The 2925-nt window shown below is 35.5% G+C and overlaps 1 long non-coding RNA gene across 1 annotated transcript; it reads right to left on the reverse strand.

Annotated features, from left to right (window-relative positions):
- Nucleotides 1-346: 346 nt before the first annotated feature.
- LOC107675676 (uncharacterized) lies at nt 347-2056 on the reverse strand. The gene is made up of 4 exons (XR_001632623.1): nt 1977-2056; nt 1713-1815; nt 656-1010; nt 347-379 (listed from the first exon to the last, which is right to left on the reverse strand). It is a non-coding gene; the product is annotated as an uncharacterized LOC107675676 (long non-coding RNA).
- Between the last annotated feature and the right edge of the window lie 869 nt (nt 2057-2925).

Consider the following 2925-nt stretch of genomic DNA (forward strand, 5'->3'; position numbering starts at 1 on the left):
TGCATGGTGTGGTTAACCTGATGCAGCAATAGATTTGTTGATTACAGTGTTTTGTTTTGTTTTCAAACAAGGGTGTAATAGTTCCCATCATATACATTGTTTACACTTATATTAATTAATGTACAATATTTAAACTCAAACGTGTGCATATACTGTGTGAAAAATAAATAATAAATGTCAAAATGTTTAATTTGCTTACAAAAACAACAGCTCTGATAATTATTCAAACATGCAATATTTTTCTACTACTCAATTTTGCTTCTGTAACATTTACAGTGTATTTATAGTATTAAAGTATGCAATTAATCACTTATATGTTTTCTGGAAATGGAGCCTACAAACTTGCCATTCTTAGCTCTGACAGCTGAACTACAGGAATCTAAAAAAAAAAAAAAAAAAACAAGCATTAAAAATAAAAAAAACTTACAAATTTCCCAATGTTTATTGATATGTCAGACTTTTCCAAGACAAACATAGTGCCCAGAACAGCACTATCTCTCCAGTTTGTCGTAATTAATGGGTACATGGAAACAAATATGTAACTAGGAAATATGCAATATAAAACCCATTTAAAAAACATTGTCTAATATTCAAAAACAAAAAGAGAATTTGCTTACTAAAAATGTCATGAGATGCCAAATAATATTTTACAAACCAGGAGTTTCGAGGCTCCAGTTGAAAAGATATTATTTTCTTCCCTTTAACAAACAAATGGGCAAAAAATGATTAAGAACAATATTTCAATATTTTATGATTATTATTCTCCTGTAATCATTGTTTGCTTCTATTGTGACTAAATGCAGGACCAATTAAAATGGTTAACAATTATAGTAAATTATAATTTTCATCAAGAATATATCTATATATATAAGTAGACATGCTAAGAAGTTGGCAGTAAAGGACTGAGAGCAGAAGTGCCACACGAGAGAGAGAGAGAGATGTGGAAGATTTTGGCAGGGCTGATATTGTGGAGAGCTGATGGAGAAGGATTTAGTAATCTGTGAGAAATCCTGCAAGACAGGAACAAATAGAATTTATCACATGATGAACAATAAAAACATTGACAATAAAAAATAGCAGACAACAATATACTGTAACTGCAGCGTGTATAAAAGTAAACAAACCATTATTGTCTGTTGGTGTGGATGCTAAAATATTTACCATTATATTTCTTGTTCTTGTGAACAATTTAATTGATATGATTTGGCCAAATTAATTGAAGATCTGATTTGTCACGTAACAAGTTAAACTTGTCATTTCCAGACTTTTGCTTCTTAGACAGATGTGTTCAATAAAAATCAACACAGAAAGAAAGGCAGACTATGAGGTGTGAACAGATATCATGTACTGTTAGAACGAGAAGAGACGGTGCCAATTTGTTAAGGTTAATAAAGAATACAATGGACTTAATATAAACTTCATGATACAAACACTCTGACTACTTACAATGGGCACAATCTGCATGAGAGTTGAGGCAATGGCCAATGACAGCAGGAGTAAAAGTCATAGAATTTTGTATGAGTACACTTGTACAATATCATATGAATTTGCTGACTTGGTAAATTGTATGAATTATTACTACTTCTACATGACACTTTGTTGAGTGTTCTTCCTGATGGGCTATGTAAACCAAAGTTAAAGAAACATCAAATGCTGTGCAAATGTAACTACAGTAAAGTTCAGTCAAGGTGCTCAGACCAACACAGACGTACCATTGGAAGTGTTTTCCTTTGCAGCTTTTGGTCTTCTCCGTAAACACACAGTATGGCCAAATTCAAACCCCATGACAGGCCTTCCTTTGGTCTTCCCTTTCAGCTGAAACAAAGAGAAATATATACATGTTGAGACAGTGCTATAAATTTTCTGTGACCAAAATATTTGAGAGGAAGGACTATAAGAAAAGATATGATCAACACATAATATAAGGATGTGTTCATTAAAGCAAATCAGTTATTACTAAAAGTGTTCAACAAAACCTGTGAAGGGTTGAACCTTTGAAGGACTTGTTCAGCTTCTTCAAGATCAGCATTGGGAGATTCGAGTTCAAGTTCCCTGTTAATTCTAGCAGCTTTCTGAAAGAATTTATCAATATTTGATTCTGAGTTCTAAAAAATATGCCATGATGAACCACAGAAAGAGAGGCTACTATGTGTAAATGAATTACGGATTACAGTTTGTAAAAATAGGAAAGGAAAAGCTCTCAGAGAGAGAGAGAGATGGCTTCTTTAAAGAGCTGCTGGAGTATGTGATCTGATGTAACTGCAAGACAGAAAAGACAGAAAGAATTACAATGACTTCACAAAAAGGTATTAAAGGCGTGGCAAGCATTGTGGTTACTGTGCTTTACAAATAGGTATTAAAGGCATGGCAAACGTTGTGGTTACTGTGTTTTAAAAATAATATACAGTAAAAAGAGATACTGTGGTAAAAAACATGGTATGAGTTGTTGTAAGTTTTGCTACTGTGCTTTATCTACACCACAGTACCACAGTAAAACATCTCAGGTTACTTATGTAACCATGGTTCCCTGAGTAGGGAACGAGACACTGCGTCCTCTAGGGGAACGCCTCGTCGTGACCCGTGTCTGAAGCATACATTGAAAAAACACCAACAACACGTTGGCTGGCAACAGCCCATGACGTCACTACCGGTGTGACTATAGTATAAATAGTCATTGACTTCTTCATCTGAAGCTTGCGTTCGAAGCATGGCAGGAAGCCTAGAGGACGCAGTGTCTCATTCCCTACTCAGGGAACCATGGTTACATAAGTAACCTGAGACGTTCCCTTTCAAGGGAACTTCGAGCTGCGTCCTCTAGGGGTCGCTATGGGGAACGGTATACCCACGCCGCCATGCTGAGGGGAGTGCGGGCCAGAACCATGGCGAGCACTAAGTACCAACTTTACCATTTTCATGGTGAGTTGC

This window comes from Sinocyclocheilus anshuiensis, unplaced genomic scaffold (assembly GCF_001515605.1).
Source record: "Sinocyclocheilus anshuiensis isolate Anshui unplaced genomic scaffold, SAMN03320099.WGS_v1.1 scaffold2394, whole genome shotgun sequence".
NCBI classification, from domain to species: domain Eukaryota; kingdom Metazoa; phylum Chordata; class Actinopteri; order Cypriniformes; family Cyprinidae; genus Sinocyclocheilus; species Sinocyclocheilus anshuiensis.